Below are 14,293 nucleotides of genomic sequence, written 5' to 3' on the forward strand. Positions count from 1 at the left end.
CCTTGCCTTCGTGGGATCTCATAGCCACTAATTAGTGCATCATCACAAATTTAAAACTCAGCAGCAATATTTTAAATATTTTTCTCATTTTTTTTTTAGAAAGAAAGACTAATTTAGATAGCCTGAGGAATTGAAGTAATTTATACGCACAGAACATGTGTCAACTCTAAGAAAAATGAACCTTTCTTGGGGTCACTATTATCATCAAGATGCTGCACAAATATATTCAAAAGCATGACATTTATCGTCTCCACATTCTTGTTCTCTGCAGATGGCATGTGTTACTTTATCTCCATTAGTATAACTTTTCTTTTTAAAACCCAAATTCGATTATACATATTGTTACATAACAACAATTTTTCACTTAACAGTATCCATTGGATATCTATCCATATTGATATACATAGATATTTTAAATACTATTCCATTATTTGTATGTACTGAAATGCATTTAACTAGTTCATATTGATGGAGCGTTTTGGGGGGGTGGTGTGTGTGTGTGTGTGTGTTTTCTGTTACAAAAATGCCACATACAGCACACATTTCAGAAATCTTCAGTTACTTAAATAAATGTAGGACAAAGTCTTCAAAGTGGAATTGTTGGATCAAAAGTACATAGCTTTAAAATCTTGATAGATACTGCCAAGTTGTCCTTTTAAATGTTTCTAACTATTTATACTCCTACACACAGTGTATGAGAGTGCCTCAGTTTCCCACCAACCTCAGCAACAATTAATATTAGCAAGCCTATAAATCTTTGGCAACCCAATCAATGAAAAATCATTTCTAATTATTGCTTTAATTTGTTTCGTTTAGTGCCAGTCATATGTACTTCTTTTCTGTGACCAAACTTCATTCTTAGCTTTTCCCCATTTTACTTTAAGGTCGTCTTGTTGATTTATAATGGCTCTTTATATTAGGGATGTTATGCCTTTGTCGTGAATAACACAAATGCAGGCTTTTTATTTGTATGTAAATAAAAAAGCTTTTCATCTTTATAAGCTTTTTATTTAAGGCTTCTGGATTTTGTATCCCATTCAGAAAAGCTCTCCCCTTCCTAATTTATTTTTTCAAAACTAGCCCAAGGTGTGGTAGGTCATGCCTGTAATCCCAGCACTTTGAGAGGCCAAGGTGGGCAGATCACTTGAGGCCAGGAGTTCGAGACTAGCGTGGCCAACATGGCCAAACCTTGTCTCTACTAAAAATACAAAATACAAAAAAAAAAAAAAAACTACCCAGGCGTGGTGGTGCACACCTGTAGTCCCAGCTACTCAGGAGGCTGAGGCAGGAGAATCCTCTGAACCTGAGAGGCAGAGGTTGCTGTGAGCTAAGATTGTGCCACTGAACTCCAGCCTGGGTAACAGAGTCACACTCTGTCTCAGAAAAAAAAAAAAAAAAAGAAATTAAATCATGCTTTCCTCTGCTGCCTTTATGGTTTCTTTTTGTTATATGCACGAAATGTTATATATATTTTGTTACATATGAAATGTATTTTTACATAAAGAGTGAGGTTGGGATCCCAATTTATTTTCTTTGCCAATGCACTTCTACACATCATTCATTAATTTTCTGATTCATTTGAAGTATCACCTTTGTTACATATTATTTTCCATACATGTTGAGACCTATTTCTGAATGCTTTATATCAGTGTTTTTTAAAGAGTTGCCAATAAATCACTTAAGGTTGTCTGCAGTCTATCAGGCAGTTGGATTTCAAGAAAAATGTTATTAAACTATTTGATTCACAAATTTAAAATAGAAGATAAATTATTACTTTCACAGAAATTCCATGCTTTCTTAATTATTTTCATGCCTTTAAACATTGCCCATGTATTAGCTCATCTTGGGTAGCATATATTTAACAGGGTAGATTTTGCCATGAACAATGAATTTTCAGGTCATTTGTATATTATTATTTTCATTATGAAATTTGCTTCTTATTTCTGTTGGGCAGAAATACATATCCAACTCACCAAACAAGATGAATGGCTTCAGAGTAATTCATGAAAGCAAAAATGTCGAGTCCTTTTGGTTGTCTCATATCTTAGTACCTTTCTCATTTAGACGAAGCTGAAAGTGGAATAGATCTTCCCTCTGCCATCCCCTGGCCATCAGCACTTGGGCACATGGCCACGTGGTCCTAGGTGTCACCAGTAGATGCTCTCAATCCAGATTCTCAGCACTGAGTGTTGCCATAAAGGTACAAGTCTGAAGAGATTTGTCATGGTGGCCTTCAGTGGTAGGGATGGAGTGTCCAGGGGTTGCATAGTTCGGCAGCATGACTAACAGGAGCGGTGCAAATGGTGGTGTGCTAAGTAGGTGGTTCTTCTGAGGGATCCTTGCTGTGCCTCATTCCCTTGTTCTTGCTCTAACCTCAATTCCATGAGCCACTCAATATCCTTCCAAGTAATTTTTTTTTTCTAAGTTAATCATTCTTTTGTTGTTTACAAAAAGAAAAAAGAAAAGGAAGGAAGGAAAAAAGGATGAAGGAGAGTAAAGAGCATAGGAAACATAACAATGATATTTAGTTTTTCTTGGACTGGTAGCTTATCTACTCCTAGTCCTCAATATGTTCTTGGTAAGACATTGCCAAATTGAAGCATGTTCATTTTCTATGCTGCATAACAAATTATCACAAATTTAGCAGCTTAACACAACACATATTAACTGTCTCACAGCTTGTATGGATCAGGAGTTCAGGCACAACTTAGTTGGGTCTTCTGCAAGGCTGCAGTCTAGGTGTTGGGCAGGACACGGTTCTCATCTGGAGACTTGACTGGAGAAAAGGGACTGGTCCCATGTTAGCAGAGTCAGTTCTTTGCAGCCGTAGCACTCATGGCAGCTTGCTTCTTCAAAGCCATCAAGGAGAGCAAGGCTCTAATGCAAATCTGCTGTAGCAATGGGAGTCTTTTATAACATAATACAATCACAGGAGAAACATCCCATTGCTTTTGGCAAACATGATAACAGTGATGGGAGTGACATCCCATCACCTTTGCTATGTTCTAGTTGTTAGAAACAAGACACAGGTCCCACCAATACTTAAAGGGAGAGGATTACACAAAGGCTTGAACACCAGGAGGCAGTGATCATGGGGGGATCGCCTAAGTGTCAGTCCACCACAAAACTTTCATGTCAATTTCAAACAAAAGCAATAGCATTTCTGGTAAAAAACAATCTAATGATTCCAGAACAAGGTTACAATAATATTTTTAGTGTGGAGTTGATGACTTATTTCAGTAAATATAGACAGAAACCACAAATACTAAGGTCTTCCTTGTAGCAAATAGAGACATAAGTTATAGTATTGCTGAGAGCTTGATTGGCAGTTACAAATTCAGTGATCACTATGGCTTAAAAAGAAGCAGAGGAATGCCAGGTGCAGTGACTCATTCCTATAATCCCAGCACTTTGGGCAACCAAGGTGGGAAGATCATTTGAAACCAGGAGTTTGAGATCAGCCTGGGCAATATAGCAAGATCCCATCTATACAAAAATAATAAAAAGATTAGCTGGGTATGGTGGTGCATGCCTATAGTCCCAGCTACTCAGGAGGCTGAGGTGGGAGGATTGCTTGAGCCCAGGAGTTCAAGGCTGCAGTGACTATGATCATGAGCACTCCAGCCTGGTCCACAGAGCAAGACCTTGTCTCAGAAAAAAAAAAAAAAAAAAAATGTATTAGACACATATACACATACACACAGCTATCCCAGTTTTGAGTTAATTTTTCATTTTATATTAAGCATTAAACACCCCAAACATATATTTGCTTAAGAAAAAGTGTTAAATACATACTTTTAATAAAGGGCAGTGTTAGACGATGAATGTTAGCAGGCAGATTCGTTATACTTTTCCTTCAAATATTTTAGGAATAGTCAATCCACAGACAATGCTTCTTGCATATAGGGAAGTACATGTGTCTTGTACATTGCTCTTTCTAGCAATGTAGATAAATTCCTTTGTTCTACTCTGTCAATTTTCCTGCCCAATTGCATATTTGTCCATAATAATCAGTAGTTTACAAAATTTATTCTGTCTAAAAATTGTAATTTAGAGTGTTCGTAGCTTCCCCAAAACTATGAATGACATTATCTCCTTAATGATCATTTCCTTTTTGCCCAGTTGTCAAGCAATAAAATTATTCAGTGTATCATCAAAAGCCTCAGCCAAGAGCTGATAAAGTCAGATGAATCTACATAATTATGCATAGCTTTTTTTTAACAGTGTCCAATATTCTTCTGAATTATTTTTGAATCATTATATATTTCTGCTTTCATGAGCCACCAGTGATATGCTCCATAGAATGACAATTGCTGCAAAGTGCCTAAAGTACTGTCTGTCTTTCCAAAACAAATTAATGATGAGGTATACCTATAGCAGTGTAATGTTGTAAAACAAACATAACAGAACTTCATATAGTGATTTAATCTTTAAATCAAGGTGGAAGTTAGTGTTTATGCCATCAAGGCTATCATTGCTCAAAATATTTCAAAAATTACTAAGTGAAAGCATATTCAGAGCCACTTCATAAGTGACACAAGCAAAATAATTCTTATTTTTAATTCACACTTTTATTTTATGCTTATGTAGATCACCTATTTTTACTTTTGGCATCTAGATGACATTTGGCCCATTCAAAAAGAATTAATTGTGCTGGGGAAAAGTCTTTAGGTTTAGGGGTGAGAAAGCCTGATTATAGCAGGAGGGATTACTAACTCTCCCTTTGATGATGGATTAACATAACCCAACATGAGTAAGGATAGAGATTGTTTGAGTAAGACAGTTGACAAGCTTGATGTAATTGATCAAGAACTCTGCACACAAGTAGATATTCCTTCCTCTTAGGCAAATATGGAATGTATACAAATATTGACTATTTACACAGTCACAAAAGAAGTTTTAAAAACCACTGAAGAGTGATTTGACTTGCATTACATTTTCTCACTGTAATGCAATTAAATTAGAAGTCAACATAACTACTCTAAAGATAATGTGTTCTGGTTCATAGACTGGATGACAACTTGTTATTAATAGAGTTATACGCTACATAATGATGTTTCGGCCAACAGTGGGCAACATACTGATGGTAATCCTATGTAATTGTAACAGAGTTGAAGAATTCCTATAGCCTAGTGATGTCACAGTTGTGCTGTCATAGTGCAAATGCTTTACTCACATGTTTGTGCTGATGCTGGTGTAAACAAACCTACTGCACTGCCGGTTGTATATAAGTATAGTACATATAATTATGTACAGTACATAATACTTGATAATGGCAACAAATGTCTATGTTACCGGTTTATGGATTTATTATACTTTTAATCACCATTTTAGAGTGTAGTGCTTCTACTTACTGCTTTTTAAAAGGTCACTGTAGAACAGCCTCAGTCAGTTCCTCCAGAAGGTATTCCAGAAGAAGACACAAAGGATGGACAGATGAGCAAAGTTAACCAGGACACTCAGTCAAATCGAATAGAATAACATTCTCAAACAAAAGACTTAAAGACAGACATAAGGAGAGCAACTTGCTATCTAGCTAGATGCAGTTATGAAAGTGTGGAGATGGAAGAGAAGTAAGCCAGGAGACGAGGCTGGAAGGTGAAGCAGACCTCACAGAACCAGTCAATGCCTACAGAAGGTCAATGGGTTTTGTATTCCTCTTGACTGAGCCTCAAAACAAACATTTTCCATTTCTGTTTTCAGTCAACTAATTTAGTGCTATTAATATAATAATAAACTGCCATTTAATTTGAAAAATGCTAAAGATATTTTTCAAATACAAGGGACATTCTCAGGCAATTGTGTAGTGGACTGCATAGTGGCTCCTCAAAAGATATGCCTATGTCCTAACACTCCAGAACCTGTGAATGTGACTTTATTTGAAAAAAAGATCTTTACAGGTGTAATTAAGTTAAGGATCTTGAGATGACATTCTCCTGTATGACCCAAGTGGGCCCTAAATCCAGTAAATTTCCTTATGAGAGACAGAGGAGGAGAAAATAGAGACACACAGAAGAGAAGGCATGTGTCTTAGTCTGTTTTGTGCTGCTATAACAGAATACCTGAGACAGGGTAATTTATAATGAATGGGAATTTATTTCTCATAGCTCTGGAAGTTGGTGGTCCACAATCAAGGTGCTAGCATCTGGAAGGCATTTTTCATGACTCACGGAGGCAGGCATCACATGGCAGAAGGGCAAAGAGAGAGCAAGAGGGGGCTCAAACTTGCCATTTTATCGCAACATTAATCCCACCCCTTAGAGTGGAGACCTCATAGCTTAATCACGATTTAAAGGCCCCACCTGTTAATACTGTGATAATGGCAATGAAGTTTCAACGTGAATTTTTTAGAGGACAAACATTCAAACCATAGCAGCACGTGAAGATGGAGGCAGAGATTGGAATGGTATAGCCACAAGTCAAGGAATGCCTGGAGCCTCCAGAAGCTGGAGGAGGCCAGGAAGGATTCTCCTCCAGTGCCTTCAGAAGGAGCACTGCCCTGCCAATTCCTGGCTTCTTACCTTCAAAACTGTGAGAGAATACATTTCTATTGTTGATTTGTTTTTTATTTGTTTTGTTTTTTTGAGACAGAGTTTCACTCTCGTTGCCTAGGCTAGAGTGCAATGGCATGATCTCGGCTCACAGCAACCTCTGCCTCCCAGATTCAAGTGATTCTCCTGCCTCAGCCTCCTGAGTAACTGAGATTGTAGGCATATGCCACCACGCCCAGCTAATTTTGTATTTTGAGTAGAGACGGGGTTTCTCCACATTAGTCAGGCTGGTCTTGAACTCCTGACATCAGGTGATCTGCCGGCCTCGGCCTCCCAAAGTGCTGGGATTACAGGTATGAGCCACCACACCCAGCCAAATTTCTGTTGTTTTAAGTCGCCAAGCTTGTGGTAATTTGTCATGACAGCCACAAGAAGCACATACAAGCAGCTGAGATGAAATAGAGTTCTATATACATTTTTTTTCTCTTGTGACACTAAAGAATGCCTAGATATGGCTCAAGCCTGTAATCCCAGCACTTTGGGAGGCCGAGACGGGTGGATCACGAGGTCAGGAGATCGAGACCATCCTGGCTAACACAGTGAAACCCCATCTCAACTAAAAAATGCAAAAAAACTAGCCGGGCGAGGTGGCGGGCGCCTGTAGCCCCAGCTACTCCGGAGGCTGAGGCAGGAGAATGGCGTGAACCTGGGAGGCGGAGCTTGCAGTGAGCTAAGATCCGGCCACTGCACTCCAGCCTGGGCGACAGAGCCAGACTCCATCTCAAAAAAAAAAAAAAAAAAAAAAAAGAATGCCTAGATATTTACGCATTTAACTAGGTAATCATGTTTGTCCTACTCATCCATGGCCAACAGCTACATAGAGGTAAATTATATATAGCTCCTCTGCAGTTAAGTACACTGTAGCACCTCTTTAATCATACCAGATCCTTGATTCAGAATGTCCTTTCCATTCCACATACTATAGTCCCAAACCCTAAATGAGGTCAGAATACACTGGCCTTATACTGATACTGTTGTACAATAAATAGAAATTTAATCAATGTCGTATTATTATTATTATTTGTAATTTTCTCTTGGTCTTGGAATGTCCTACAGGTTTTGAAGATCCAGCTTCTGTACCACATTGTTATTAGGGAGAAATTATTTATTGTCTGTGTCGCAAGCAAGCTTGCTTTGAAAGCACTTCGCGAACCTAAAAAAATGTGATCTGTTGACCAGAGCAATGAACAACTATGTTAACATAAGTAAGCAAAATTCACAAATAAAACTAGCACTTCATTGTGTCAAAGATTTGCACCTTCTTATCTTCAGAACTCTTAGTAGAACTGCAGTCAGATGTAGTGATTTGGGCATGGCTTGTTTGATTGTGTTATGAGTTGAGCCATGTCCCTACAACCTTGCATGTTAAAGTCCCAACCCCTAGTATCTCAGAACATGACCTTATTTGGAATAGGATTGTTGCAGATGTAATTGGTTTCGTTTAGATGAGGTCATTAGGGTAGGCTCTAATCCAGTATGACTGGTGTTCTTATAAAAAGAGGAAATTTGGACACAGAGACACTCACACAGGGAGAACACAATGTGAAGATGAAGACAGAGATTGGGTGATGCTTCCACAAACCTAGGAATGTCAAAGTTTGCCAGCAAACCATCAGAAGCTGGGAGAGGGGCATGGAACAGATTCTCCCTCACAACCCATCCTGCCAGTGCTCTTGTCTTGGGACTTCTAGTCTATGGCACTGTGGGACAATAAACATATGTTCTTCAAGCCACCCAATTTATGGTACTTTGTTACAGCAACCCTAGCAGACTAATAGTTTGGCTATTCCCTATTAATTTGCTTGGAAGTTGTTCATGAGTATCAAGATAGCTCATGAAAATACAAAGCAAAAGACTCCAAATTATATTTCAGGAAATTTCATTGTAAATTATTTTGGAATTAACTATACTAAAAAGATCTTATAGTGCATATATAATAATGAATTGAGTACCTCATTATTTTACAGAGACATCATTGGGTGAGGATATTTATACAAATTGTTGTTTAAATGGGTCTTTTTTAAAAAAATATTTCATCAATAATCTATCCCCTGACTCCTTGATTAGCTTCTGAAGTGTTTTGATATAGACATCATCTCAAACCGAATTTAACATCACTTCTCGTTGGAGAATTTTTAGTGGTTCAATTTAGAAATATTTTCTTAAAAATCCACAGATGGAGTCATACTATGCACAAGTTACTTCCGAAAATTGGTTCATTTATAGTCCAAAAGTAATTAATATTTACATTTAATTCAGTTTGGAATTCAGTAAATTTTAGTAACATTCCTTTGTGAACTCAAGTCACTGGTTATAACGTTTTAACCATCAATTGTTTATAATGCATTGTTTCATTTATATATAAGTCATAGGCATTGAGGAAGGAAAATATACCTTCAGTGAACTTTGAAATTTAGTTCCCCAAAGGAGGGCTATTACCAGAAAAGAACATAAATAAAACAAAATAATAACTAAGTATGCAGCTCATAAATGTTCAGATCTAGATAATTATGTTTAATTTCTGCTTTTGCTTACCATTTAAGATCAAACCTCTAGGTATCTTTAATCTAGCTCATTAGATTGTTAAATATTTTATGTGAAATTCACATTTAGTTTACAAGCAGCAATTTAGTGTCCTGTTTCCATGAGGCATTGATATTAAATAAAACACTGGAAAGAAGGAATCTAACTTTTTTCTGCTTTGTACAAGCCCCTCTTCACACCTCATGTGATGTTGCTTACTGGATATCAAAAGAGATTAGAAGCAGGATGATTTCAGATCAACGAAGAAGCATCTGCCTACCCCTAGGGTTTTTAAATATTTAAATATTTTTCTCATTAGAAAAGTAACTCAACAGAACTCTAAAATACAATTTTAAGGAACTAATGTATAGTCATTTTAAGCTATTGCCAGCAAACCACCAGAAACTAGGTGAAAGGCAAGCTATTATATAATCACACTTTTTCCATTGTACTGAAAGTTAAATTCAACTTATTTGCTGAAGAATGCTTCAAATACACTGAAATTTTACATAATAGTACAGGCTGAGGTGGGTGGATCATGAGGTCAGGAGATCGAGACCATCCTGGCTAACATGGTGAAACCCCATCTCTACTAAAAATACAAAAAATTAGCCGGGCGTGGTGGCGGTCACCTGTAGTCCCAGCTACTGGGGAAGCTGAGGCAGGAGAATGGCGTGAACCCGGGAGGCAGAGCTTGCAGTGAGCCAAGATCACGTCACTGCACTCCAGCCTGGGAGACAGAGTGAGACTCCATCTCAAAAAAAAAAAAATAATACAGTTATCAAACTGTTTTATTATACCATAGTTAGACTCAAATTACTCTTAATGGCATTTATTTGGACTCATGTATATTTTAATATTTTTAACCGTAATTCATTGGCTCTAATATGCAATAATTTTCACATTTTAACAGCTTTAAAGTCAGGATATGTATTATAATCAATGGTGTCTTACAATTATAATTGACAACAATGTTTTTTTCTTAGTGGTATGTAAAATAATGGTGTATCTTAAAATCAATCATGGCATCTTAGGGTTTTTTTTTTTTTTTTTTTGGCCTTTTAAGTAATGTTTATTTTTTGTTTGTTTGCTTGTTTTTTTTTGTTTTTGTTTTTTTTTTTTTTTTAATTTTATTTCTATAGGTTATTGGGGAACAGGTAGTGTTTGGTTACATGAGTAAGTTCTTTAGTGGTGATCTGTGAAATTTTGGTGCACGCATCACCTGAGCAGTATACACTGCACCCTATTTGTAGTCTTTTATCCCTCACCCCCTTCCCACTCGCCCTGAGTCCCCAAAGTCAATTGTGTCATTCTTATGCCTTTGCATCTTCATAGGTTAGTTTCCACTTATAAGTGAGAATATACAACTATGGAAAACAGTGTAGAGATTTCTTAAAGAACTAAAAGTAGAACTACCATTTGATCCAGCAATCCCACTACTGGGTATCTACCCAGAGGAAAAGAAGTCATTATACAAAAAAGATACTTGCACATGGATGTTTATATTTTGAAATTTGCAATTTCAAAAATATGGAACAAGCCCAAATGCCCATCAATCAATGAGTTGACAATGAAATTGTTATACTACTCAGCTACGAAAAGGAGTGAATTAATGGCATTCGCAGTGACCTGGTTGAAGTTTGGAGAATATTATTCTAAGTGAAGTAACTCATGAATGGAAACGAAACATCATACGTTATTTTGTTTTTATAATAGGAGATATAAGTTGTTTATTTCAAGCCAGACTCAGTGTTGGAAAATGCTGTTTCTTATTCTGTAGGTCCAGCATTCCCAAGCTAAAAGAAAGTTGTGTGGCGGGCGGTAAAGTGTTTGGCAAGGTTGTATTATTGATAGGTGAATTTCTCATAGGAAGGGAAAAACTTAAGTGACTATATTAAGAATGTGCTGGTATTTATAATTCTCTGTCTTTTCCATTCTTGAGGATATAATGTTCTTTGTGTTATTCTTTAAATCAATAGAGAATAAATAAATTGTTTAATAAGTCATGCTGACATTATTCCTTAAAAAATTGAAAAAGATTGTATGTCCCTACCTCATACAATACACAAACATAAATTACAGCTGAATTAAAGATTTACATCTGAAAGAACTTAAAAGTACTGGAAGACAATATTTTTAAAAGTGTGTATTCATACCATTAGAGTGTGGAAGTCATTCTATAATATGACACTAATATCGACATTATAAAGAAATGATTGAAAGAATTGATTACCTCAAAATATATAACAATAGTTTGTCAGAAAAGATGAAGCATAGATTTAAAAAAAAACTGGAGAAGAATAATTATGCAGAGACAAACATGTCAGAAACAATAGAATACATTTTTTAAAATTTTTACATCAAAATGTATATTCTCCCGTCCTTAAACAGGCATTCAATGGGCATCTATTATGTTTGAGGTCATAGGCTGGGTACAAGAGAGGTATAAATTACACTCGAATGGGGCCCTCAAAGAGCCCCAAATCTAGGGTTTTATTTTCATTGTTAGAATGTCTATGTCAATAATTGGGGTTATTTTTAAATTGAAAAACTCTATCCTACTTTAAAACTCCTAAATAGAACAAGCATTTATCTAACCTTAATATCATAGCATAACTCCTTACAGTTTATTGACTTTAAAATAACTAAATTCAGTAGCTCTCAAATATCCATAGTATAATGAGTGACAGGCCTGTAAAATCTAATTGACTTTATTTGGCAGACACAGGCAAACACATACATGTATTTTAACATAATATGATGACTACTTAGACATAAGTAGACACCTGATGACTACTTAGACATAAGACACCTGATCCTTCAAATACAACTGAAAAGAAGGTGCTCCAGTTTGCATGATTTATCATTGAACTAGAGTTCCCTTTCCTGGAAACACAGAGCAAATAGAGAAGATAATTAGAATTTCACTTTTCTTGAAAAGTCAAGAAGGGCAGGTGTACTCTGACCTCAGCTTTAAGTTTAACGAAATATATAGGAGGATTTGAGACTGCTCAACATGTTTCTCACGGAATTTCCCCCAAGCATTACTCTCTGAAGAGCCTGAAAAAGTATGTAAGAAAAGCCTTGTTCTCTCTTGTCATGAAATTATGCTCAGCCTGCTTATTATGCTAGAGGTTAGTTTCTGAACAGCAGAAAACGTTTTCTCATCCTTAGTTATGTTTGTTGTTCTAACACAACAGTCTTCTGATCACGATGATCCTCTATAATCAACATTTCTTAAGTGCCCAGTGAGGTAAGGCTTGCTTCTAAAGAATTTTAAAGTGTATTTTTAGCAAGGCTCTAAAGATTAAGTCTTCACCTTGCTGCCAGCAGTTACATTTTTTTCTAAGGGGTAAAAAGCACAAACCAGAATTATGCTAGATCTCCATTAAGATATAGAACAGTCTATGGTGCCTGGTTGCTGTTGACCTACATTGATAATTGGAAATATTACAACTTACTGCAAAGGTACTAAGTATTGTCTATTATAATATGTGTTTTGCATCTCTTTCTGTGATTTATATAATAGTAGTCCTATTTTGCAGATGAGAAAACCAGACTCCAAAAGCTAAAAAACTTGCTAAAGTCACGTGGCTAATGAGTAACAGCAAGATTCAAAATCAAAACAACCTGACTCTAAAACCCTCCTGTTAACCAATGACCTTTTCTCCTCTCAAAATTCTGGAATAAATGGAAACCATTTCACACGTGTTTATTCCTTCACTCCTACAGTGTGCCAGCTCCCAGTGTAGTCTAGGGATACTATCCATGGTGAAGAGGACAGGCTAGGTCGCTGCCCTCATGGGCTTGCATTCCATTGAGACAAATACATTTCTTATTGCTTAATTTAGTTAAGTGAGATGGGGGTGGGGAAAGAAGAGAAAATAATGAGACAGAGAGTCATGGGATTTCGACTTTACGTGGGAGTCAGGGAAGGCCTCCGTGAGGATTTGTTAGCTGAAAGGAAACCTTGGTTGAAGTGAGGGAGGAGGAAACCTTGCAGATATCTGGGGAGAAGAGCACCTGTACAGAAAGAACAGCAAGTGCTTAGCCCCTGTGCTGGCAATAGGCTTGTGTCTGAGGCTGGAAAGGGCAGGAAAGGGAGAACATAAGAGGAAATGGGCACAGAGCTAGCCACAGCCAACTCAGGGAGGTGTTGTAGACCCTGGTAAGGATTTAGGACTTTCTTTTCACTTCTGTGACAAGAAACCAGTGAAGGGTTGGGCTTGGGGAAGTTGCCCCTGGCTGTGTGGCCGCAGTGGAAATAAGGGAAGCAGGTAGGATGCTGCCATGACCCAAGAGAGATGTATGGCTGGGACAGAGCCACAACAGTTGGGAACTGGTGGGTGATGACATTTAGGGTCTGTTTTGAGAATTCAGGGGATTTATCATCTCGTTGGTGGCAGAAACAGCACAGTGGAAGAATACAGACAGCGTCCTGTTAAGGGCCGCAGTGTTTTCTGCAACTTCTTCCACGTATCTACTGCAAATTGTCTGAGAAAGGCAGAGCCTAGGAACCATGGTGGGAGTTTTGAGATAAAAATTCTGTAGCCCATCTGCATTTCCCTGGGAGCTCAATTAATCATCAATTTGCCTTATTAATTACTAAGAGTTCATCGTAGTTCTAGATAGATTCCTCAAAATAAATTCAAAGGACAAAGGGGTAGAAAATGGATCTGACTGTCTCTGCACTGGGAATCCCTGCACGGGGAGGACGAGGAGGAACAGACCAAACAAAGCACGGGTGATAGAAAGGGAAGCCTGCGATGGGTGGGTTGAGTCAGGTAAGACAGAGAAGCTTGCTAAGGCGGAGTGGAAGGAAATCCCCTCATTACTGTGGCTGCCCTTTGAGGTAGGAAGGAATGAAGAGCCCGAGGGGGTTTAAAGTGTTCTGAAGCACTGATACTCTAAATGCGGCATGCTAGCACAGAGGAAAGTGTAATTCAGGCAGGCAGACTACTCTCTCTGCATTCCTACAACTGCTTCCCCTCCCCAGGATGTGTGTGTGTGTGTCTCTATGTGTGTGTGTGCGCATATGTCTCTGTGTGTGTGTCTATGTATGTCTATGTGTATGTCTGTGTGTATACAAGTGTGTGTCTTTGTGTATGTGTCCGTGTGTGTGTCTATGCATATGTGTCTATGTATGTTTCTGTGTGTGTGTGTCTGTCTGGGTATGTGTATGTCTGTGTCCATGTGTGTGGGTGTCTGTATGTCTATGT

The 14,293-nt window shown here is 37.6% G+C and overlaps 1 protein-coding gene across 3 annotated transcripts in view; it reads left to right on the forward strand.

Moving 5' to 3' along the window:
- Positions 1-14,293, forward strand: part of PHACTR2 (phosphatase and actin regulator 2) — a 307,677-nt gene that overhangs the window by 98,371 nt on the left and 195,013 nt on the right. The window lies entirely within an intron of this gene.

This window comes from Piliocolobus tephrosceles, chromosome 5 (assembly GCF_002776525.5).
Source record: "Piliocolobus tephrosceles isolate RC106 chromosome 5, ASM277652v3, whole genome shotgun sequence".
NCBI classification, from domain to species: domain Eukaryota; kingdom Metazoa; phylum Chordata; class Mammalia; order Primates; family Cercopithecidae; genus Piliocolobus; species Piliocolobus tephrosceles.